The 27,171-nt window shown below is 35.0% G+C and overlaps 1 pseudogene; it reads right to left on the bottom strand.

Moving 5' to 3' along the window:
• Window positions 1–297: 297 nt before the first annotated feature.
• LOC125390865 (core histone macro-H2A.1 pseudogene) lies at window positions 298–23,848 on the bottom strand (annotated as a pseudogene).
• Between the last annotated feature and the right edge of the window lie 3,323 nt (window positions 23,849–27,171).

Below are 27,171 nucleotides of genomic sequence, written 5' to 3'. Positions count from 1 at the left end.
GACTTCATTAAAGGAAAACTATAAAATCCCCTAGGTTAACTAAGTCAGACACGGTCTGGACCACAGTGCTTGACAAGGACGATGCTGACTATCTGTGCTAACAGAAAACATTTCAGAAGGCCCAAAACAATCAACCTGGAAACCAAAACCTTATTTTACCTAGATAAGCAAAATTGAATACGAAAGCAGTCCCACCTCCCAGTAAGAGCAAAGGTTATTTTTGTTTGTTTGTTTTCTTCCTTTCTTTCCAGTTGGAGGCAGGGGGCATGGTCTGTGCTGGCTCTGGGGATCGCTGGCCTAGTTGGCATCCAGCTTGGCCATTTCCTGCACATAGATGCCTATACTCTCACTGTCAAAAAGCACAAAGCACACGATTTTGATGGAGGAGGACATAGTGCACAGAAGTGATTGGAGATGGCCGTCAGAATGAGCTGGGCCGCCGTCTGCTTCGGAAACCCATTCCTACCAGTACCAATGGATGGGAAGGCGATGGATTTCAGCTTTCTGTCATCAGATAAGGCCAAGCAGTTTTTCACCGTCTTTTCCAGAAGCTCTTCACGCTTGTCTGTACCCCAGACTGGACTATTACAGTGAATCACGAACTTGGCGGGCAGGCCACGGCCTGCACTAACAGCAGCTCCAGCTGTTTCCAAGGGTCCATTCTTTTTCCGAAGTTCCAGAACAGCTTCTAAAAACTCCTTGCAATCCTTTTTCTCCAGTATGTTTCCTAGATTATCTTTAAGGTCAATGTCAGCATTGGTAGGATTGATTATGGCCGCCTCCTCAAAGTCGGCTAAATTACTGATCTCACTGTGAATAAGGTTCAGCTTCTGGCCGAGGAAGAGGCTCTTGGTGGAGAAGACAGTAAAGCCATCCGCAGGCGTGCCCTCCGTTGTACTGTCTGCGCTGGCTGCCTTGCTGATTTCTCCCCGCTTCTTCTTAGACTTCCGGGCCCCCTTCTTGCCTCCTGTTTTCTTAGCCACTGGCTTCTTCTGGGATGGAGACTTGGCCTTTTTGGCCGGTGGAGGCGTGATGATGGCTTCCAGCTCTCCCTTGGATCCTTGCTTCTTCGCTAGCAGCTCAGGATGGATATTAGGCCACACTCCCCCGCTGGCTATGGTGACTCCGTTGAGCAGCTGGTTTAGCTCCTCATCATTGGCAACAGCTAACAGGATGTGCCGGGGAGTGACCCGTCCCTTCTTGTTGTCTTTTGCTGCATTGCCAGCCAGCTCCAGGATCTCAGCAGTCAGGTATTCCACGATGGCAGCCATGTACACAGGTGCCGATATTTAGGGTGGCCTTTCTTATTGTACCGCAGCATCCGTCCCACTGAGAAGATGACTCCTGCCTTGGCTGACCGGGAGGTCTTGGTAGATTTCTTCTTCCCACCACGACTCTACACGGTGGTGGCCCAGAAGCAGATCAGCCGGCCTGCCCAGGCCTCCTCGCTTCCTGCCTGCGGGTCCTGCGCTTGCGCCCTCCGCCTGGCTCCCCAATGACAACTCTTATAAAAGAAATAACTTAATTGGGGACTTGCTTAAATTTTCAGAGGCACATTCATTTTTATTACAAGAGGGATCATGGCAGCACACAGAGAGACATGGTGCTAGAGAAGTACCTTAGAATTCTACATCCTGATCCTTAGACAGTAGGGAGAAAGACTGGGCCTGGCAAAGATTTCTGTCACACTTTCTTCAACCCTACCACATTTTCTAATCCTTTTAATCCTATCAGAGTGTTTCTTCTACTCCGTAGTGAGTATACATTTAAATATTTCAGTCTATGAGGACCGTTCTTGTTCAAGCCATCACACATTATATCACAAAGCTGGATAAAAATAATTCCTGATGAACTTGTATTAATAACAACACAATCATTCATGCTGATGTGGCTCATCCAAACAAAGAGATATTTTCATTTCCAAATTGGGTTCTTTGAAGGTCAGTGCACTTGTCCATGTAGAAAATAATAGACATACTTATTTATTCTCCAAAATATAACACTTCAGAGTATTTCAACTAAGTTATAAAAGCTGACGTTAAAATGACAAGCATAAAGCTGAATGCCATTTAAGTAGATGTTACAGAGACAGACTTCTACTTTTTCTATTTTTGCATTGAATGAAACTGATTCCTTCCACACTGCTTTTATTCTTACAAAGTAGTAACATGTTCAAAAAATTTTACCATCATGTTTTTCTCTCCACAAAACTAAAACAGTATCATAAAATAAACCTATATACATAGGAGAATAATCTCAAGGAAATGTTCGAGGAAAATGTAGAAATAAAATAAAATATGAGTGTTATTGTCCAAACTGTTGTTTTAACTGTTAATAAAAAATGACAAACCAAAGTATGTGAAATTCATAAATTGTTGTGAATCATCAAATCAAGCCCATCACACCCTCAAAAAGACAGAACCTCCTCCGAGAACTCCAAAACCATTGTTTCCTGGAAAACTAAGGCATCATTAATTAGAGTACAGAAACAGGATAAAAGGTAACAGATACAAATCAGCTGCTTTTGTTTCACAAAACTTATGAAATGAAAATAATCAGGCATTCTTGTTATTGGAGAGTAGTTCTGTTTTATGCCCACATTTCTTTTTCTCTAGGTATGTACATTTCAGAATATATTAAGTTCTTTGAAATAAAAGTTAACTTGGAACAAATAATAAATCCAAATCTTGAATATGAAGCCATAAATTTCTATGCTCAGAGGCAAGTGACAGACTTCATCTAAATACAGGTGAAGCAAAGGAGGAAGTTCAGTTAGATTGTATTCTCAGTTGTACCACCAAATGTAAACACTCAAATTATTCTGAGTTTGGAATGCTATTAAGATCTCAGTGTTTTTTTTTAATTCCAGGTTTTTAGAAAGAAAAAAATTTATTAATATAAATTTAAAGATTCATTGTCTAATAAAATGCTGAATGTAAATGATCAATTTTATATAGCAACAATACTTAGAACATATTTTGTTTTAACTCTTAAATTTGGAAGATTCTCACAAAGAATTAATTTATTGTAATCATAGGAATTTGATTAAGAAATAAATTCATCGCTAAGAATTGTATGCTATATTTAGTGTTTTATTTTTTATTTGACAATTGGGAATATAAAGACAACTATTACTTTTTCTTGGGACAAAACACTACTGCATATTAATGTCAGAGTTCTAATTCAGGTTTCTCTCTTTTTGTAGAAAATGTGGTTTTTGATTCTAAAATAATGTGAGTATATTTAGATAATTATATACATGGATACATATATATTTGTATGTATAAATAAATGTATATTGGTATATAGATACTCATATCGAACATATACTTTTAAATGTAGAGAAATTTGTTTCAGTGTTTCCAGAATTCAGGTATTAATAAATAAGAATAAATAAGATTATAACTACAGCATTAGGAACATAACAAGAATTAGCATTTAACTCTAAGGGTTTTTTTCTCCAGCAATATTAGATAATCAATCTGAGTCAATTTTTGCCATTTCTAATATATTTTAATGGTGATTTGTATGCTTATTCCCAGCAATTCAACCAAGGCAACCTCTACTTGTGAGCATTAAACATTTGATCAATATAAGAGTTTCACTGTAGAAATGGTGTTAAAAGTTTATTCATTCAGTGCACTCTTTAGAGATGATTAACTGTCTTTATTATATTAAAGCAAACCCAAAGCCATCTGCCAAAGGCGATTGTGTCCAAGCACTGAAACCATTTCATGTGAAAACTCATTTTCAGGCTCCTAATTATTTTTCATTACAGTGGCAGTGTGGAATAGATTGGAATTGGACAGTAATTGCCAGGTCTGAGCAGTGTGGACCATTGCAATGTATCAGTTTAGATGAAGTGTGACAAGGATACATCTAGCTACTATATAACTTCCATTAGCCAACTTCCCTGTCCCTGATCATGTAACACTTCATAGAATGTGGTCAGCACAAGGTCATAATAATGGCTTTCTGAGTGACTTCAAGTATTTTGTACAAGTGCAAGCTGTTAACCCCCTATGTTAACACTGTTGTAGTAATATCTGGTATTGTAACTGTCAAAATATCTATTCTTCAGAAGGAAGAAGTAAACTTAAAGTGTGGCTTCAAATTTAAATTTGGTTTCTTACACAGATGTCTGGAAGCAAAATTATGCCAGAAATTGAGATAATGATTTCTTATGGTATTATCTTAGGTGAAAATTATTTAGAACTATTCAAAAAGCCTTGTACAATAGTTATTAAAGTTGTATCCATGAAGGAAGGAAATCGTCTCAAATTATGTCTATCTGTACTAGCAAGTGATCATTTTGTGGCTACTGTACTGATAGAACTAAACGGCTAAAAAAAAAGTCCTTGCATGAAGTTTTTTAAGCAGTGATAATTAATGTGAAATGTGATTAATAATCCATTAGATAACCTTCATCCTATCCACAGCTTTTGAAAATCTGGATTTACTTATGTATATCACAATAGAGCAGATGCTATTGATATTTACTGGGTAAACTTCAATGATGCAGTGAAACATCGCTTATTTCCCAGAATAGCTTTCAATGATAAATGGCCTGTTTTGCTGATCCAAAATATCAAGATGCCAAACATATTGGATATGATTCTGTGTGGGTGCTGACTTTGTGATGTGAAGAGGTGCAATAATTTGCTTTCAAGCCAGTACTAGGTTTGTTCATGTAAAAAATTATGTGACTATTTCTCAAATATTTACAACTTTCTATTGTATATATTTTGAGTCCTACCATAGTTATGAATATAGGCTGTACCACACATATTCATTTACATGTTTGAGCTTTAAAATATTATTTTCTGTTTAAAATGATTGCCAGTTGGTCTTTGTTTGTAGTTTCTGATTTTGTTAATTTGTTCTCTCTTAACATGCTTTAATTTTTTCCAAATCATATGATATCAAGACAAAAGTTATTTTAGCTAACTTGAGAAACTACCAGGTCACATATTTTATTATTTAACAACTGCTAAATTTTGAGAAGTGTCTAAGTAGATGTGTAAGTAAAACATTTCTTGAGAAAACTGAAGGTATGTCTTAGTTTATATAATTTCAATTAGATTTAGCTGACTCTGAAAAAATTAACTATTTGAGTCACTAATTTGAAAGAACCACATTTGATGAACGGGATAATTCAAGCCACAGAGCCATAAATCCCCACTTTAATTTAGTAGTTCTAACTCTCAGCTCGACCTTGTCCTCTTTCTAGGTAGCCTATTATGAGTTTAATCATAGGTTATAAATATATGTCACAACTAGGGTGAACAACACATGGATCTATCTATGCATAGCAGAAAGTACATGACACCATGACCCAAGTAAAGTGCTACTGTTCAGAAACTGCATACTGTGGATATTGAACATCATTTGTACATGTTCAATTCAGCTTTGGTTCATAAAAAAGCCATACTATTCTCTATATGTAACCATTCATTAAACGATTAATATATCGTTTGAGATTTCACCATCTTTGCATACATATCGATAACAGTAGTTTCCAACCTTAATCAAGATAGCAGTAATACTGTTAAAAATGAAATAATGAATAAATAATGAGCAAAGAACCGGCAAAGATTTTAGGAGCATGGAGTTGGTTTCAACATATTAAGTAGCAAATGCTTTTGTACACATAGAGACATGCACTAAATAGATAAATAGGATACATGAGATCTTGATGCCTAAAGAAATGGGTCCCTGGGGAAACAAGCACCAAAATAATTTCTTAGTATGAAAAGGAAAATCCAAAGTGTAAAAGTGAATACTTTGTACACTAGTTTTTCTTTAGTATATACCTTAAAAGGTAGTAAATCTATAGGGGTGTAAATTTATTAATAAAACAGAGTTAAGTGAGATATATATATATATATATATACACATCGTATGTATGTATGTGTTTAATCAAGATTATTCATTGCAAAATACAAATATATTTTTATAATGCCCAATTCTTTAAGCAATGTAGCATTGTCTTAATAACAAAAAATCAAAAAAGGATTAAAACTTAAAATATTTTAGAGTACTTAGGATGTATTTTTATATTTATATATATGATCACTCTGCTGACTATTGTATGTGTAAGGGCCCACAGTGTTGTGAACCTGTTCTAACTTGCCTGGACGTCAGAGAGTTTGAGCTTATTGTTACTCTCTCAGAGTTGACCAGAGGTATGACTACAAATGAGAGATTCTGACATAGGGTGTACTTAATTAATATTTTGGGTATAGAGGTCGAACTGCTCCACCTAGAGCATTCAAGTCTATTCTTTAGATCATGTTAATGAAGTCTGTTACCTCTGCCCTGGCATTTTGGAGTGAAATATATAAGCATGAGGAAAATAAACAAGACAGATTCAGTATTGACTAAATGTCCCTGCTGTTGCTTTTCTGTGTTTCTGTCTCTTATTTCTCTTATATCTCTGTTCTTTTGGTTTAATAATCCTAATCCTCAAGCTTCTACCCTGCACGGTATGAGTTTTGATGAATCTGGTCTTCTACATGTATAGACAACTGTTATTATTTGCCAGAGGCATATAAATATTTATAAAGAACAATAATAAAATAACCAAACCCCTAAATCTTCAACACTGTTAGCCATTAGGGAAAGGAAATTAAAAGTACTTAGAGATTTCATCTAACCCACTCCCTTTGGATGAGATCAACAAAACAAATGGCACCTGATTCTGGTGAAGAAGTAGGGTAAGGGGAACTTTGTTCAGTGTTGGCAGGAGTGACAAGTGGCACAGCTGCTGAGGAAATCAGTGTGGGAGTTCCTCAGCATGGCTTACGACCATTTTCAAAAAGATCACTTGAACTGAAACAAAATAGTTAAAATTTTTCATGATGGTGAACAAAAAGACGTGGGATCAGAGGAGAGTAATAAAGCATGATGTTTTATGTCTGGTAGCAATCACTTTTCATTTTATCTTTTTATATTGAAGTTATTTGTATTGTACTGAATAAAATGAAATAACAGATGATATGGAAGGATGATGTGAATTCTGTGTTTGCAAACATGACATTTAAGTGTCTGACCAATAGGCCAAGAATAGGGGATTTCTCTCTGAGGTTTAGCTCTTCCCTTTACAGAGAAGGATCCAATCTTAGTCAAAGAGCAAATTCCCATCGCTCACATGATGGCTTTTGAAAGCAGAAATCCATCACTATAGGCTCAGCCAGGGCAACTTTTCTGATTGTTTGTAGCTTCAATAGATAGCATCATTCTTTATGGGTAGAAAGAAACGGTACTATCAAAAGACCTGGTTATATGACACTGATACGACTCAGATTCTTGTTTTCTTATTTAACTTATTAACCAAACTCCAATTCATCTTGGCTTGATAAGAATGATTCTTTGTAACTAATCCTAACTCTTAATTTAAGATTAGTAGCTTTCTGGATCTGCAGCCTTACATACTAAGATAAAGCTGCCATTGGCCATGGTATTAAATCAAAGCACAATGCCTCCTTCGCCACATAAACTCTGACAGCAGGGTTATGTAGAACTTTAATGATTTTAAAGAGAAGGGTTTTGTTGTTGTTGATTGGTTGTTTTTTTTGTCATTAAAGTTAAAACCACTGAAAATGTGGCCTCAAATTTTGGAGAAGTAACAATAGCAAAAGTCTCAAACTAACATTACACATGGAACATCTTCAAATTTTCCTTGTTTAGAAAAATATGACCAAAATATGTAAGTTCAGGGACTGCTTCACATAGAACTGAGCCATCAAGAGCATGATAAGCATCCTATACATTTATGATGCCTTTACACCATTAGGCTTAAAGAGTTTTGAGTCTGCCAACCTTGGCTCATAGCTTCTTTCAGTCTTGAGCTTTTTTTGGTGACCTTGAACAGTACAGACTAAGAGTAATTTCACACTGTCAAACTTAGCTAATGTCACATAGATTATTAAGTACAGAAGATTTAGGAAACACTTTAATGAATATTATCATTAACATCATAATTAGGTACAAATATCTAAATAGAGACATAAGTACTCTTTCAAGTATATATTTATCCCAAAGCATTGTAGAGTCTGGGTGACTTCACACTGCTACCAGGGGTCCAGCCTAGAATTAAATCATGGAAAGGAATTCCAATTATGTTAAAAAAAAGTTACCACCAGAATTCAGTCTTTTTTATTTCTAGTCTTTTGATGAAATAAAATGATATTGTAAGGTTTTTTATCTTTATGCCCATTACTTGATATTCTTAAATTTCCTGTAAAGCATTTCAAGTATTGTGTTGAAAAGTGTTTTACATGTGACCAGTACTCAGTTTGAAAGCAAAAAAATAGACCTTTTACCATGATAGTGGCAGCCAGTAGTATTTGACACAAAGACAGTCACAAATAGATGGAATATATGGAATGACCTCTTTCTTTCAGAAAGCACACTTTCTTATGTGTGAGCTAATACTCGGTATGAGGGTGTTTAAAGATATGAACAATCCATCGTAAATTCATTCTCTTGGGTAGTGATCTTGGGTAGTGAACCTTAAGAGTTTCATTAGGTGTCACTCTGACAATATGTTTCTCCTTTACACTTCTGGAACCGTTATTCTTCAGCCCCGACTCTGGTTCCACTGGCAAAAGGTGTGGTTTTAGTGCTACAGTCAACTTTGCCTCTTGAGTAAGGCTTGGAGGTGTAGTGCTCAGTTAGTGGAGGATTTTTCTCAAGATATGACAAGAAGTAAGAAAGCCGAGAGAAGAGAAAAAGAGGCATAGAAGAAAAGGAAAAAGTTTAGACATAAGCACACATTGTGCACAAAATACTGGTATTTGGTCCTCCACACTGGAAAAAGAAAAATCAATTAGTAAAACAAGTAATCATAAGAAACTAATTCTAGGTTTATTTATAGATGTAACAAAAAGATTTATAGATGCCATGAGGACGCATGCTTTACTTTATGCTTGTTTTTGTGTTTTGTTTTTGTTTTTCTCATGATTTTCCTTGGGTTACAGACTTCTAGTGAGGTAAGAGGCATAATGACGATCTCTGCAGAGAAAAACTTCCTTTTCTTCTTCAGCAATAAAAGAATTGATGATTCTGAATAATTATTTTCTTTTAAATTTTCCTCAATCTATGTTCCTTTTGTAATTCTGTGAACTACTTAATTAGAGGGATAAAATTAGATGGGCATTTAAATGAATAAACAAACCAAACTTAGGTTCAAAGAAATTGAAGAAGCATTCAATACTATCACCATTTCAGCCTAAACTGCCATAGGACTGTCTGAGTATGTCTCTCCATGGGAGTCACTGGGCAAGGCTAGAATTTAGCACAAGTGTTTACTGAGCTCAGACCAATTCAGAATTTCAGATCAGTGTCCTTAAAAATCATAAAGATATAGATAATTTGCAAAATAGTAAAGGGTGTATGAATATATAAACATGTATAGTGTGTGTCTGTGTTTCTACAGTGTGTGTGGTGTGTATAGAATATGGTCTGTATGTATGAACTTATTATATATGTGCAATTATGGTTTTTGTGAATGATGACTGTGTTTGAGTGTGGCCTGTGTAATATGTAGTGCATATAATCTTTTGTGCTCTCTATGTATGGGTACATGTTTTCATGTGTGTGTGTGTGTGTGTGTGTGTGTGTGTGTGTGTGTGTGTGTGGTAGATGTATGTTGTTTGTGTGTGTGCAATTATTGACTGTATATTTTTTATGTTCTGGATGGCTTTTTTGTGTATATGTATACATGTGTGCATGCATGTGTACTTTGTGAGGATGTGTGCTCGTACACATGCTTGTGTGTATGTGTGTGTTCATTTTCCTTTGATACATAGCATGGTGCTGAACAACCTGACAAAAATGTACCAGTAATCCATAGTGAATCACATTTCTTTCAATTTTTCTTGTACTACAATGACAAGTTTGCCTCTCGAAACTCTGTGCATGCTTCCCTTGGAATGAACAAGAATACCAAAATGTACAGGAATACTATCTTCATTAGAAGAAACTATTTTAAAAAGCATTTGCCTTCAATTTTCTGTCAATTCAATCACCAATACTCACATTTTTATACTGAAGAGAGAACCACAAAGACTTAACTTTGAAATATTCACAAATGTTGTAGTTAGATTTTGAATTCAGTGAAATATTTTAAATCTAGGAAAGTGTCTATTTTCTTTGTAGTAAACTAATAAAATACTCTCAAATATTGTTTTGATAACTAATTTTATCACTAAGTATTTTGAAAAAAAGCTGTTTAGGTTAATTATTACATTTGTACATTTGTATAATCTTGTCAGTTTTAAATGAAGTATGTTTCTATCTAATCAACAGAATATTAGACAAATGTCACTATATAAGATATTGTGGGCATCTTATATAAACGGCTGTATGTTAGGTTCTTCACACAAAATATAATTAGCACAGCATTATTCTTAAAAAATATTTTTATAATTCTTGAAACATTGAAAACTGTCAAGTAATTGATGTACTCAAAATGCATCTGTTGTTCTTACTATGCAGGAATTAAAAATTACAACAATAAATGTTTCCAAGGTTCCTACATGGTTACAGACTCAAGTACTAATTTTCTGTGCAAAATTCCACGGCTATTATATAATTCCAGAGTTTCAATAAGTTTAAATGTAAACATGGAGAAAGAAAAATATGCTCTGTAGTGACCTTTATGCTCCAGGGTTTATTAAGCCCCAGTCACCTTCCTAGCCTTAGAAAACTGTTGTTCTTTAATCCAGTCACACCTACCAGATGAATGTCATGACATAAAATGCAACCCTGCAATAATCACAGCTCCAAAATGCTGAATAACACTAACTGTTGTCACCACCAATGCCTTGGCCCTTGAAAGGTGAACACCAAGGGCATTGCACTTCTCCTTTTAACCTTGGAAGTAAAAACATTCTCTTGGATCAACATTCAGTCTCTTTCCCTCATGCATGGCCTCTCTTGGAACTTACTTTGCAAGCCTTCACATAGACTGTTGGTATAACAAAGGTCAATGAGAGTTTGTATGCATAAACAGATTTTTATCTGTGGAGTCTACCTGATATTTTTTCACTGTCACTCTTTCATTTTCAAGTGATGTAATTGTTCTGTAACCTTGAGAATTCCCATATGCTTCTGGTTATATTAAACTGATTATATATGCCCATCAGCAAGAGATCATGCTTTACATGCAAAATGAAATCCAGTTCATACTTCTAAAATTGGCTTTAAGAAATATATATATATATATATATATATATATATATATATATATATATATTCATTCAATAAATTTGGTCTCCATGTCGATTTAGTGAGCTACAATCTATGCAGCTGTATATATAGAATGTAGATTTTGAAATTTCTATTATTTGTTACCCTCAGCATGTATTGAGGGTTAACTTTTTTTTTTTTGAGGGTTAACTTTTTTTTTTTCCTGAAGTAGGTCCTTGAAATTCTGCAACTTTCCAGGTGGAAAATGAAAACCATATACTCAGATGATTAAATTATACAAATATATTACATATCAAAGCAAAACACATATTTCTCAGATAAGAATGAGAAGATAAAATTGCTATTGAAAACAACTCATTTTGAGAAGAATTATTTCTTCATTTTAAAATGGCGTGGTTTGAAATTTAATCCACTATTAACATAATTGCTTAGTAAATACAAAGCCTCATATTTTTTTCTTCATCAGCAGAAAAATTTCAAAACATATAAATATTTCATGTACATATTTTTGAATTCACAAGATGGGACTGCCTAGGGTATCAGATACAAGAGATGATTGCAAAGTTGTTTAATTTACAATATCAGTAAAATTGATGGTATTTAAATCATTATAACTTAAAATACATCATTATATATTATGAATAATTATTTTTAGGAAACTATGTCTCAAAAATATCAGTTTGTTTTATAATTCGATCCTGAGTTTCATGGTTACATCATATTTATTTTTCTTCCTGTAGTTTCCAATTCTGTGGTCATAATAACGAGAATTTGCATGTTTGTCTTACACTTGACATTTTGTTTAGTTCGGAGTTTTGTATTCCTAAGTTTTTTATGTCACTAGACATTATAACTTGTATTACTAATGGTAATTTTTATTGTATGACTGGATGCTTACTGGGACATGTATGAATTTATCCACGCCTCCATTTTACCACTTCAGCTCTGTCCATCTCACCTCAACATGTCCCTATTCCAACTTCATATTATCATCTATTTTTGTGATAGCCCACTAAATCCAGAGAGTGTTAGCCACATGCCATGCGTGTGTCACCACCCTTTGGAACATAGGTTGTATTTTATTGTGTTCATGTATGCAATTCTCAAATCATAAAGAAATACAAAAGAGAAGACCGATGAATACAAACAATTTTTTGACACCTTATCATTCCCATGATTCTCACATTAGTAGTGTATGATACCTCTCTTTTATAACTGTGGAACATTATTAGCTGATGTCTCTATCTCATGAAATACCAGATCCACTTCATTAATCTACCAAATTCCTTTCATTTCTTCTTCCTGGAACATATATCTATCAATGAAATATTTGTATTAAAGTGTGCATTGTGCACTTTGGAAAGTTTCCTCAGGAATTATGATCACTTGTTGCTTTTGTAGAGGACACGGGATTAAACAGTAGCACTTAGTGGTAGCTCCGAAATTTTCCATCTCCTGTTTCAGTGACTCCACATCCTACCTGGACTTCTCGGGGACCAGGACAGTAGGCAGTACACAAAATAGACACAGAATTTTATGATTTCAAGGAGATGCCCCCCACAAAATTTGAGCATTTATACTTGTTCCCCAGTTGATTTCTGTTTGGAAAGCATGAGGATATGTGATCTTGCTAGAGGTCATATGCTACTGGGGGTCTGCCTTGATACTTCAAAAGACGTGCCACACCCAATGTGGTGTCTATAAGATCTGTTTTGGATTAAGATAAGAGTTCTCAACTGCCCTGCTACCTCTGTTGCCTTGGCATGGACTATTATCTTTCTTAAAACATAAGCTTCCAAAACACACTTTACCCTATAAGTTGTCTGACTCGTGTTTTTTTTTATTACAATTGAAAAGGAATTAATAAATAGGGAAACACCCACACAAACAAAATAAATGGATATTTTAATGTCCATTATAATTTTTCAGCATAAATTTAAACCCAGATCTCATTCAAAAGACCATTTGTAAACTTCCTTCTTTTCCTCTTATTGTATCTATAGAGTACTTAATCACCTGGGTAAGCCTTCTTATCTCAAAGGAAGGACCATCCTAATGGGGCTTTGTTTACATTTCCTCATTTCCTCTCCCCTACCTAGTTTTCATAACAACATGATATCTATGTTTCTAATAATTTGGATGTGCTTGATGGATATTTATTAAATGTTTGATTGTCATGCTATCCATTCTGTTTTATGTCACTATACAACTAAGTGTTGATGGAAGAAACCATATCTTGTTCATTTACATTCCTTGTGATTAGTAGAATGGCAGACATTTAGAACTACAGAATGATCATTTGTAGAAGAACTCAGAGTATTTCAACACATTTGAGACTAGCTAGCTTTTTGACAATGTATTATAAAGCCTTCACTTATTATCTAACTGAAGGGCAGTCTTACAGCTGCAGATATCTAGAACAAGTGAATATATATAATTCACTGAAACATATGTGATGCTTTCCAAATTATATAATCTTCCACAAGTTATGTGGTTCATTGTCTTTACTAATTAGATAATTATTTTTAAGAAGTTTTTTATTCACATTTTTAAATTATCTTTTAAATTATCTTTGGATATTGGTCTTCATGATATTTCAAAGTATTATAGATACTATATCGCAAATTTTAAGCATAGCCACAAATTTCAAATCACACAAATGCTCCATAACAATGTGAAATGGGAACTTGATAATTGTTCTAAAATAATTACTAATAATTTCATTCTAAATAATTTTATTTATGAATTAGAAAATAAATTCTTTTACTTTAAAAAAAGGTTTTGCTAATCTGAGTATCCTAATATCTGAATTTTCTTTTTTCTCTTTTTATCTCTGCTAGGAAATGAGCAATGAGCAAACCTTTTTGACATAATTACAATATGAATTTCTTCTGTAATTTCAGGTATTCAAATTTAGAAAATTTAATTAGACATTAAATTGACACCAACAAAATATTGGTGCAATCAAATTGTAAAACTGACACTTGTTTTCTTACTATTGCATTCAAATACTAAAATAAATTATAAATATTTATTGATTATTTCAGGGACTACATGAATTTTTTTCTCCACCAAACAATTCAATTACTGGCTTATAACATAACCATAAAATTTATAAAATGAATTGGGGAATACTAAAGAAAGTTTTCACTGCTTAATCTTTTGTATAAAAAGCACAAATGATAGTTGGTTTTGCATAAACAATTCTTCTTGTTTGCAAATGACTTATGTATATTTTTTCTCAAATCCATATATATATATATATATATATAATTGTACTTAGTAGATATTTATTATTCACATAGTAGATATTTTATTATTCATTTACTTTAAGTATTCTGAAAGAATTCAATGATCCTTAAAAGTGATTTTCAGTATAAATTAGATATTATATTTTACTAATGCTTTGTTCAAAATGGCATTTTTTTATTTTCAAAATTCTTACTTTCAGGAAAAACCAAAATTCAAAATCTTTTCCTTATTACTTACATTTTCAAAACTTTCCATCCACTGACATATTTTCTCCTTTCCATGGAAAGACAGCACAGCTTTCTATGATCTTTGCCCATTTCTGCAGAAACTGACACATGATAAACACTCATATTTTCTTTCACTTGGATATTTCTTCTGGAAATAAATTTCTCTTAGTTCTTATTGTTTGTTTGTTTTTGTTTATCGAGACAGGGTTTTTCTGTAGCTTTGGAGCCTGTCCTGGATCTAGCTCTTGTAGACCAGGCTGGTCTCAAACTCACAAATATCTGCCTGCCTGTCTCCCGAGTGCAGGGATTAAAGGTTTATACCACCACCGCCTGGCTCTCTTTGTTTTTTCTTCCCTAGAAATTATCTGACTGCTAACATAATGCAGTTAAGAAAAAGATTTCTTCCAGGCATATGTTTATTTTTTTTTGTATATTTTCCTTCAGTCTATATTTTCTGGATTTTTATATTATATTTTCAGTATCCCTCATAAGACTGTAATTTGAATGCTTGTTCTCAGTTAATGATGCTATTTGGGTATATGTGGAGCCTATAGAAAGTAGAACTTCACAGTAGAAATATATTAAAAGAGATTGGAATTTTTTTCAGGCTATACTACCTTTAATTCTTTCCCATGCTGATTAGTCTTTTGTCTTCCATGTCATGAACAACTACCCTCCAACCTCCTCCCACCACAGAAGACTCAATACACCACGTCCTATGATCTGTGACAGTGTGAAACAAATCTTCTGAAAACATTAACAAAAATAAACTGTAACTTCTTCAGTTATTTCTGTAGGTGTATGTGTGTGTGTGTGTTTGAAAATTATCTAAGAAATATTACACACGTGATTCTCCATAATGAGACTACTTATTAGCTACACAAGACTGTCTCAAACTAGGCAATAAGCCTCTTTTTCCTTTGAAAATAGGAACAAACATTCACATTGTAGGATCCTGTGTGGTCATTATGGGAATATTCATTGGTGAAGGGCGTACTTGACACCTCAGCCATGAGACACACAGACCATTTAGTAATGATAATTGTTTTAATGAGATGACTAGTGCAGTTCTTTGATGAAAACATCAGCTGTTATATTTATGAGATACCATCAGGAGTTTGATGTATGTCCAATTTTGCCTTCAATTGCTGTGATAGAGACCAGGATGGAAAGCATGTTGGGAATGGAAAGGTTTATTTATCTTAAACTTTCTAACTTCCTAATCACAGTCCATGACTGAAGTAGGACGTCAGCAAGGACAAGAAGCTGGAATGGAAGCAGAAACAGTATTTACTGGTTTGTTACTGTAAATGGTTTTTCAGCCTACTTTTTTAAACATCCCAGGAAACACTCCAGAGATTGTATTTCCTACGGTGGGCGCAGTCCTTTGACATCAATCATTAATTAAGAGATTGCCCCACCATCTAGACTGCAGGTCAATATTATGAAGACGTATTCTCAATCAAGTTTCTCTTGCCAGATGACTCTAGCCTGTGTAAAGTTGACAAAAAGCTATGTAGCACACTGTTTCTGTTTAACCATTTCATATCTATTCTCTCTCTCTCTCTCTTTCTCTCTCTCTCTCTCTCTCTCTCTCTCTCTTTCTCTGTGTGTGTGTGTGTGTGTGTGTTTTGCTATGGTGCTCCTGATTTAATGTTTAACAAAAATTATTTCTCATGACTATGTGACCATAAGCATTGGTGCTCTTTCTCTGTGTTTTGTACTCAAATCTATCTGTTCATAAAATAATTTAAATTTAAAACAGTAAGCAAATTCTTTGTCAGATGTGTTAATTTGCTTGTTATTTTCCATGCATCTATAACTGTTAACTATTACTAGGGAATATCAATTACTCTTTTCCTTTTAAGACACTGGTCAGTGATTCTTATCACAAATATTTCTTGATTGACTCAATTATAGAAAATATATTAAAACCAAGGAACATAGGAAAGGGTGTTGGGGAATTTGAAGCATGACAAGTAAAACAAGAATTTAGGCATATTACATCCTAATTCATTAATCTTTATTTCAGTGTATGCTAAAATTTCTAATAGGTACTCAAGTGAGTAATTTACATGAGTTTTAGATTAAAGACTAATACTATATATTAAAATTGATACAGAGATAAATAACATCCAACATATTCACTGGAGAAATGTAGAAAGTTTGAGCATTACAAAGCAGAAACATAGAAAATAGAAATATTTATTTGTAAGTTTATTTTCTTATGTATTTCACTCTACCAAAACAGATTATTGCAAAGTGTATGTGTTCAATAAAATCTTTACTTAAATTATGTAGCAACTACAAGCTAAATACAAATTAGTTTTGTAAGTAAAAGTAATGAAAGAATACATCTTCTTAGTTTAGGTTACAGTTAAAAATTTCACAACTTTTTATTCAACACTAACTTTTCATTGCATGAAAAAGAAAGTGATATGTTCCCAGACATATTGTCTTTGCAATATAGTACTAAAAAAAATCATTAATATAATTAACCTTCCCTCATTTCTTTTTTCTTTTTTGCTGTGCTGTCTTCCTTTGCCCTCTTTGTCACTGGAGAAGTATTTTGTGCAGTGTATTTGTGATCACATGTGTGATCTATTTATCTAAGCTGGATTTGTATTAATCAAGGACAGAATATGTTTATGTCACACATTCAGGAGGAATCAATAATCAGGAAGTAGTGGAATAAATAGAGAACAAAAGAGAGAAGAGAGCAATAAATTTAAAGTATATATTTATGGGTTCCTGGGATTTTGGTCAAACACACGAGGGATCATTAGCTTTGAAGAGTGGAGGATTCTCATACAACAGAGAGTAATGGGTAATGATGAACAGAAGAGGAGCTATGGAGAACATGAGCTTGAAAAAAAGGACTTTTACCGTACTTATTTCGGTATTAAATTTTGTCTTCTGCTGGAGTCAACACCGTGTCTTGATGCTGGCATATCACTCTTAGTTTTATTCAGCAGGAGCTCTCATTGACATCAGTATTCTTCACTAAGTTTTCTTTATAATGTTTAGCTGCTTTCCAGATGACTGGGACCACCTGCATCTACCAGCAACATATGGTTCTCCAAACTTTCTGATACATACCAAGTTTGAAGTTCTTGTTGTTCATTGACCCATGGAAATGTTGAAAGTAAATCTCTTCTCCTTGGACTATAGTCTCTTGTATGTTCAATCTTAAAACAACAAAATCTCAATTGTTTTAACAAAATTAAAAATGATAAAATGTCTAATTTAAGATTTTTTTCTGAATAAAGTCATCTTATGGAAAATGTAGCAAACAATAACATATTGATTATGCACTAAAGTAGGCATAAAGCCGCTTACTTAATAGTTCTAAGATTTATGCTTTGCAGAGTTTAAGGTCATGCAGACAGATGTCAAATGCAAAAAGCCTGACTTCATGAACCTTTCCTTTTTAATGTTTAATTCCATCCCTATTTTAAAGGAAATTTAATTTAAGAGAATTATATCCATATGATTCTAGTTCATTTGTATTTAGCTGATCAATGTGCTATTTTATAAGGCTCGTTTGATGTCAAGGAGGCAGCCATTCCCTTCTCCCCTTAGGCTTTTGAATCATATTTTCTCCCGTTAGAAGCATTTGGCAGTTTATAAAACCCAAGGACCAAAGACTAAGCTTGGTTTAATATTCAGAGCATGAAAACATGGCCCAAACATTAACAAGAGCACTAAGTTTCAATTACAGAAAAACCTTTAACATAATGATTTATATATCATTTGCTTATTTTAAATATTAATTAGAAAATCAGTTTCCTAAGACAAAGAAACATTTTGTGAAAGATTAGAGGAAGGACAGCTTCGTGACCCCAGAAGAGGAGAGTAATAAATATTTCAAAACAACCTGGCTAAAACTTTCTGATTACCCACTTCCTTGAAAAGAAAACAGGCTACATTTAAAAAACCACAGACTTTGAAGATGGGTCTATCCTATTCTTACTTTAATAGACATATTGATTCCTATTCTTATCTAAAGTGACACATTCTGGTTTGTTTCTTTACAAAAGAAAGAGAATGTCACAGATCCCTAAGGTACTCAATGTGAGTACACATCTTAACTTCTACCACGTGGCCCTCTGAGGTAAGGCTGGATCTAACATTCTCTTTTAATTTGTAGTGTTGGAGTTCAGCTCGATGTTCTTGACTTAGAGTACATTTTATACATTGTCTTTCTGTCTTGCTCCCTTTGTCATAAATGGTAGGTGGAAAAATTAGGTTTTACACATCATCAGGTTTTCTAACCATCTTTTTTTCTTAACCAACTTTTCAGGATGGATAGTATCTGTAATATATTTCCTTCATAAATTGTGGTCTAGAATAATAATAAATTTTAATAAAATCATTTAAACTTTAAAAGATATTCTCTATTTCTCTTTCATAGCTTGCATTTTTTCTTTAGTTGTGTTTCACGCTGATTTAAAAGATTATCAATTTTTGAGTCAGATATAGTATAGTCTACAGACCACAATATAGAAACAGACACACAAAGGCACACACAAAGGCGTACACGCACGCACACACACACACACACACACACACACATTCTTGTACAAATCCAGACAGTTTCTAAATTTTGCTCTAGAGAGTTCAGGGATATGTGGTATAGAAAGTCCTTCTGTATATGTGCTGCTTTTATTGGTTAATGAATAAAAAAGCAGCTTGAGCCTAAGGCAGGGCAGAATACAGCAAGGTGGGAATTCCAAGCAGAGATAGAGGAGAAAAGAAGGCAGAGTCAGAGAGACGCCATGTATCTGCCAAAGAAGAAAGATGCCCTTCGGAAATTTACTGGTAGACCATAATCCCGTGGTGATATACAGACTAATAGAAATGGGTTAATTTAAGATATAAAAGTTAGCCAGGAATATGTTTGAGCCATTGACCAAACAGTGCTGTAATTAATATAGTTTTGTGTAATGATTTACATCCAGACAGTCGGGAAATAAATGAGCAGTCACTGTGTATAGATATGAGTCACTAAGTATTAAAGCAAAAGCCTGGCTATGCCAAAAGGGAAGCCAGCATACAAGGTGCTGTTGTGACTACCCTGGTGTTAGGAGTCATTTTCTTACATCCTTTACTTGGTTCCACCTGTGTTCATCCTTTTAAGACTAATAGGTAGAACAGAGAAACTAAGGTTAAGCGGAAGAAAGAAAAATAGATACATAGCTAAGAGTCTAAGTCCTACAACATAATCAAGAAGAATTGATTTACTGTAGGCAGCCTCAATCTGGAACCCTAAAGTTTTGTGTAAGGAAGAATTATTGTACATGTCAGTGTCAAGAATTCTGGAAGGATGTATACTGGAAAGCCCACCATTCATTGTCTGTCATTCCCAACTTCTGAATGTATTTGGTACTCAGGTACCTCCACAACCTCCCTTCCACTCTCTTCATTTCTTTCCTCATTCTTTGTCCTTTGCAATGGAATTTTTTTTAATATTTATTTATTTATTTATTATGACAATATTCTGTCTGTGTGTATGTCTTCAGGCCAGAAGAGGGCACCAAACCTCATTACAGATGGTTGCGAGCCACCATGTGGTTGCCGGGAATTGAACTCAGGACCTTTGGAAGAGCAGGCAATGCTCTTAACTACTGAGCCATCTCTCCAGCCCCTGCAATGGAATTTTAAGCGTATTCCATCCACATGCAGAAGTATATTTCAAATAAGGAAAAGAGAAATGGAACAGTTGGATTTATGTTACCTACAAATATCACTGTAAACTAGTACATAGCCGGTTGTAGTTAAGTATAGTAGAATTCCTGTATTAATATTGAATTTGAATGCTATCATATTAATCAGTGTTTTCATTTCTCAATTTGAAATATATGAGGCAGGTTGTTCATGTGGCTGCCTGTTTCTCTTAGCTATTAAGTTATACATCCCAGTTGTAGTTATTAAATTGATTATATTCATAAGTAAACTAGTGAAATAGAAGAATGAATAGAGATTATTTCAATTAGTATTACTAGGTTTGAAAAACTCAAAATCAAGTTAATAAATAAAAACATAAAACATAACTTTTGAAGTAGGTACAGATGAGAGAATTAAAATGTGCTTTACAACTTCATCATCTAAAACCCCATTTTAAGTAATGTTTCCTTTACTGGCTGTTATATGCAAATGTCTCATGTACGGAAAAATCACACCACACACACACACACACACACACACACACACACACACACACCCTTATTTATTGCATATAGGGAGAACAAGACAGACTAAACTCCAACTTGGAGAACTAATAAATATTACTGGGATTTCTTACAGATATATGAGTGAGGCGTTAGTTATAGATGCAGAAATTATTCAAAGTTAGTTGTATAACCAACCAGAGCCCACCCAAGGATGGGTGCCAGATCACTTAAATCTGGAGCATACTACAGCCTACATGTTGCCTAACTGTTGTTAGAGTCTTCTCCAGAGAGACCAGTTGCTCTAAACCCTTTATAGGCAGCTCATCTCACCTTTGGTTTTGTTTTAGATTTTGTTTTACTGTTTGTGTTTTTCTAGGTATTTTGGTTTTCCGTTTCTTTCAGACAGCCGGAGTTGTCTGAGAATCTTATTTGCAGCTTGGCTTATCTGAGAGTGTCTCTCAGCAGTCTGTACTCTTTACTTTGGGGATGGTAGTAGCCTAGAGAAACTGATCATTTTCAGGGACTTCATGAGTGATTTTGATTTGTTTTACTTCTTGTCTTAAGGAGTTTGCCTGTGGTATGTCATACCCCTTTAGAATATCATACTGTTTCACCGCCCTGAAAACACTCTGTCTTCAGAAGTTTCCCTCCAAGATATAAGGTCTTAACCTCAGAGAAAGCTACTGCTCAATGCTGACTAACAAGTGCTCCACATTGTGCTGTTAAAGGAAGCGCTTTTAGGTATTTGGTGAAAACATAAAGTTAAGAGAAGCATCTGGTTATACTGAGTTGACTTTCTCTACTTGGCATCAATGAAGTTCGATTAGGTGAAGATTAACTGAATGCAGTAATAAGATTTACATTTGACATAAATTTGATTCTCCTAGAAAGAGATTTTTAAGTTTACTTTTGGCATTATCATTAGAACTGGTAGTGTTTTCATTTTTACCTTCAAGCAAAAACAACAATCTGATTCTATTGTTGCATGCCCACAGTCATCTCTTTGGAATTACTTCTTGATGTCAAGTACACCTGCATTAAAGGAGACCCCTCCACAGTGTAGGTTCCTTCCTAGATGCCAGTTTAGGCACAAACCACACCGAAATGACTATTTTCACAGAGATATCCTTTATTAAAGGAGAGAAGAAAAGTTAAAATAACTGCTTTTTGACTCAGGCAGAAAGACAGTTGCAAATGACCTTAAAGGTGTGATTTTTATGAAGAGAACCTGGGCAGGGCTGTGTTAGAATGGGCTAGAATGGCAGAGTATGTCTTAATTGTGTGCGTTAATTAGGTGACCTAAAGGGGAATCAATTTAATTGCTGGACTTTAATACTTTGATAGCTGGACCTTGGTAGTCAGCCTCAGATGGAAGAAGCAACCAAATAAAGGAAAAGACCTTGGTGGCTAGCTTTAGAGAAGGGAATCTAATTGTTTTTAATAAGGCAGAAGGACTTGGGGAGAAGGGAAAGACCTGCCAGAACCATGCTTGCCAAGTTCGAACTGACCTGAGTCCCCTCATATTCCCTGTGTATGTGAAATCTATGGCTCCTTGGACTCTGATTACCCTTAAATATTTCATGCTTGTGCATATGTCTACCCTTTTTTAGCCTCTTCTTTAGCCTTAAGCTTTCCGTCTTTCTAGCTGCCTCAGCAAGGAAGGTTTCTTGTCTTTTCTTCCTGTTTGTAAATCCAGTTGGCATTTTTTTTTAATTTTATGATCTGTTTATTGTTGTTTTAGGTAAATGAGTTTGCCTAATATATTTATATGCCCCAAGAGCAGGCCTGGTACCTACGGATGTCAGCAGAGGTCATCAGATGCCACTAAACTGAGTTATAGACAGGTGCTGGGAATAAAATCCCAGACCTCTGCAAGAGCAGAAAGTGCCCTTGAACCCTGCAATATTGCACACACAGCCAGTATGTCAGAATTCTTTTTCATGTCTTGCCTACTGCCAGCAAATCTTGAAGTTTTTGTTTCTCTTGTGTATGGCCAAACGCCCAAGCTCAATTCTGGGACTTGAAATCCTACCAATGCCTGATCCTAAAAATCCCCCAACCCCTGGATTGTTCCCAAGCTCAGGACTAGAAATCCCACCAAACCATACCCTGGAAATCTCTACACTGAAAAACTCGAGCTCCATCAAAGTCTAGATAAGCCTGCCACCCACTGCTTTACTGAAAGGGCTTCTAGCAGGCTAGAACATAGCAAATGTGACTCAGTCAGATTTTGCCATTTTCCCCTTCCCTCTGCCTTGCTAAAAACTGTTAGAGTGAATTTCTAAGGCTAGCCATCAAGGTCTATTGCCTTCTGTGGCCACTTCTTCCTCCTGAAGCTGACTACCAAAGTCTACTTATCAAAATTTTGAAATACAGCAGTCAAAGGCCCCCTTTTGTATACTGCAGTTAACATGCCCAATCAAAATTAAGCAACTCACCCTAACATGGAGTTTCCCCATTTCCCTTAAGAAACTGTCATTTGCCTATGACTCTGTCTGTCTCCTCTCTATACAGAGGTAATACTTCATCTCTCAATGGCAAACATCACTTTCCTCTCTCCCTTGTTCTTTCCTCTTCTTCCTCATCCTCTATCGCTGACTTTTTCTCTTGTTCTCCTCCTGTTGTCCCTCTGAGGTAAACAAATCTCCTTGGTGTTAAAAGCTTGCTCTTGGGGTGTCTTGTGCGGATACCAACCCCTACAGTTACTCTGCTACCTGTTCTCCAAGCGGAGGCAACAGCCCTCATGGGGTTTTCCCAAATAATGTCTTTGTTGTGCAGTGTGACTTTATAGTTTTTCTTGGCTCCTGACTGCCAGGATACCTTTCCTTTCAGTGCTGTACCACTGACATCCTGTGGGTTAAATGGCCTTACCACTGAGTTATCTGAGATGCTGCTTTGCTTAATTCCTTGCAACAGTGGGTATTCATGATTTCCACGTCCCAGCTGGCCTTCTAGAGTTTCATTCGGCACTGTGCTCTTCATACTGATTGCTCGAGGTGTGCATTAATAAAAGGTGAATTTGTCATGCTTGTGGTTTCCGTCTGTAACTCTAGTGTCTTAGGAGAGAAGCAAGAGATCATGACCAGATTTGTCTGCACTACATAGGAAAGGCAAGATTAATTTGAAAAGCAAAATATGAAGGGAAGAAGCAGAGAACAAATTGTTAAAAATCAGAAATGAAATGGGAACTTTAAAGCAAAAAAAAAAAAAACACCCCAAGAAATGTAAGAAAAATTAAAAAAAGAGGAAAAGAAAATAATTAGAATGCAGTTCAGTGATAGAACACTTGACTAGTGTGGGCAATCTCCTAAGTTTCTTGCTCAAAGTAGGGAAATTAAAAAAGCTTCCTATGAGGAAAAAAAGCTTAAAGTAAACTGAAATATAGATTGCAGTTAGGATCTGTCAAGACAAGAAAACAAAACAGTAAATAAAAGATCCATCAGCCATGTGCATTATTAGAGAATTTCTACAAGAATTCTGTTCTATACCTGTATCAGTTAAGATTCTCTGATGCTGAGGAGATAATGGTTCAGTGAGTATAGTCTTTGCTACCCTATCATAAGAGCTGAATTCAGTTTGGTTCAATTTCATAATTGAAATTTTTCTTTGGATGCCACACAGAAATTACACAAAGCACCCAAATAAACAAGTTTTTAAAAGTTTATTCTCCCAGGTTACCTGCATCAGTAAGTAACATGAGAAACTGTCAATGCTTACAGCACAAACATAGCTCTGCTTGAGGATAAGTAAGACCTAGGGATCTGCCTACTCACCATGGAGCCCTGCTCCCAAGTTCCGTGATGACCTGCCTGTGCCATCATGACGCCTGGGTTTTGTTTTTTGATGTATTTATTTATTTACTTTTGTTTTTTTCAAGACAGGGTTTCTCTGTTGCTTTGGAGCCTGTTCTGAAACTAGCTCTTGTAGCTCAGGCTGGCCTCAAATTCAGAGAAATCTGCCTGTCTCTGCCTCCCAAGTGCTGAGTTTAAAGGTGTGAGCCACCACTGCCCAGCCCCTGGGTTTTATTTAGATGTTAAAGTGAGAACTCACCTCCTCATTCTTGTCTGGCACATATGTTCCTGACTGGGTCATCTCCTCATCTCCAGAGCCTTTACATTACTGTTATTTTTATTATTTCCATGTTATTTATTTCAACTTTTTATTACCCACATCTTTTTAAATACAATTTCTCCATACACAGCAAGCTCAAAAGAAACTTAGATATGCATGTGCAATTTATTTATCAAAGACTTATTTTTAGACAGTTTTTGACATTCTGCTGATTTGTCTTACCTCTCAAGGATTCATTCAAGCCAGCCTGGGATAGGATGAGAAGAGAACAGTGTATTTGCTATTCAGATTCTTGTTCTCTAACTTTTGATGCTGTGACTCACCAGTGAGGTTTAAAGCATATCCAGAAGATGTGGTTCATGCTTAAAAGTACTGTTCATCGAGTTTTTGTGTTCCTTTAAAATGTTTGTGGGGTTACACTTGAGCCACTCAAGATTATAATATGTGTTGTGATTTCGATGAGAGGATCTTTGAGAGCATATGTGCTGAGCTGGTTTAGTATCAGTATGTAAGAAGGTGCTACTGGACAATAGGTTTGCAGGCTGAAGTATTCTTGAATTTTTAAAGAACTACAGGGATGCTGGAGCTGTCCAGTGTTTTGCATTTGGCATTTGAGAAATCCCATGATTGTTTGGATGACTCCCATGGCTGGAATCATTGTGAAAATGAGAAATGACTAAAGTTCTTAGAAACCTGAGAAGATTGTTTAATTATATGAGGAAATGTTCTGGCTTCGGTATGTTATTCTGTGTCTCTCCTGCGGGATTTTGCGTTGTTTGAATCTGTGTCTGTTTTTGCAATTATCATTAGTTAATTGTGCAATTGTTTCAGCAGTGTCTGCATGCCTGCCTATCTCTGTGTGTGGCTACTTTCCCTCCTTTATTTTTCTAGCCGGGAAAGTTTTGAACAGCCTTACTTTGACGTTATATTTTCAACTGCCCCATGATCACAGGAGCATAAGGCATTCCAAAATTCTTTGGACTTTCCTGTTTCCTACCTTTTCTAACAAAGACAACCTCGATACTTTCTTTTATACAATGTCCCCACAAAAAAACATTTGTCTTGGCTTATTTGGCTTTTTGTTTTCTTGTGTGAATCTTGAAAGAAATTTCCCAGGTGCCAACTCATTTCCTGTGTGCCTCAAAATTGCCTCATTGTTGGTTTGTTTTGTTTCCCTTTCTCTTTCTCCTGTACTTAAATTACATGCTAACAACTCTGTTCTCTTAAAGTATAAATTTCTCAAAGTCAGAGCCATGTTTTATTGATCACTTGCCTATAACATGTAGTAGGTAACATAAATATTTATTGACTTACTATTTCTGTCTGATCCACAACAATATCTAGTGTATAACACAAAGTCTAAATGACAGACAACTAGTTTGTGAATGGAAGATCTAAAGTGAATCTAATGTAATTTTCTATATATGTCTTCTTCCTGCCTGCTACAGGCTATAAACTTCTCAGAACAGGTCCTACCCACGTTGCTCTAAGGGTGCTTAAAATTTCATGTGTTTTCAGCATGATAGGAATTCAGTCCTATTGTTCAAACTAAGTTGCACATCAGCCAGCAGTATTTTAAGTTCGTGAAAATTTTTAAACTCTTCGTTCATTTGTTTGTTTGTACATTCTTTTGTTCCTTTCTTCTTTCCTTCTTTTATTTCTTTATTTCTTTTTTCTTTATCTTCTTTTATTTTATTTTATTTTCCATATTGTTGTCCAGTTCAATGTTTGTGCTCTAGCTCTGCTGTTTTAGGGGTATCTCCATCAAAGCCCAACAATGGACGTCCCACATCTCAGCATCGCAGTCTCCAGTGGATAGGATGGAGGGAAGCAGGAATGTCTGTGACTAGCAGATGACTCAGGTTTCAGGAAAAGTTTATATTAACAATCCTGACAAAATTCTTCCTATTTTATGAGAACAGACTATTATAAAGTTCGTGATTTAAAATTTTAAGTAGGTTTTACTGTTTTACAAAGCAGAGGTTTGAGTTTCATTGAGCTAATCTTTTTTTTTTGCCATAATCTCAGATCAAAAATCCCTGTCTTTAAATAAATGTTAAGTGTTGCTTTTCTTTTGCAATAGGAAAAGGGTGCAGATTGAGAACAACACACTGCTGTATAAAACCAAGTTTAAAAGATGATTTCATACCCTTTCCCCAACTAGGAGAAGCTTAATTGGAATTTTTTTTCTGTGTTTTATTTGCAGAATGTTTTGCTTCCACACGTTATTTTCT

This window comes from Myodes glareolus, chromosome 16, assembly GCF_982192425.1.
Source record: "Myodes glareolus chromosome 16, mMyoGla1.1, whole genome shotgun sequence".
NCBI lineage: Eukaryota > Metazoa > Chordata > Mammalia > Rodentia > Cricetidae > Myodes > Myodes glareolus.
This window is presented reverse-complemented; position numbering and strand designations above follow the sequence as displayed.